Genomic DNA, 224 nt, shown 5'->3' with positions numbered 1-224 from the left:
TCCAGGCAACGCCCCCCCCTCTTCGGGGGGTGCAGAAGGAAGAGGCCAGAGGAAGCCACTCCCCCACCGCCCCCCTTCCCAAGCCTGCTGGGTTTAATGACCCTTCCGTGTCGCCGGGTGGGGGGAGGGGAGCAGGACCAGGGTTCCACGTTGGGGCCGGTGGAGGGGGTAGGTGGGATCCCCCCATGCACCCCTGGGCCCAGGCCTGGGCCCACCCATTGCTG

The sequence above is a fragment of the Galeopterus variegatus genome, unplaced genomic scaffold (genome assembly GCF_000696425.1).
Source record: "Galeopterus variegatus unplaced genomic scaffold, G_variegatus-3.0.2 Scaffold14549, whole genome shotgun sequence".
In the NCBI taxonomy this organism is placed as follows: Eukaryota; Metazoa; Chordata; class Mammalia; order Dermoptera; family Cynocephalidae; genus Galeopterus; species Galeopterus variegatus.
This window is presented reverse-complemented; position numbering follows the sequence as displayed.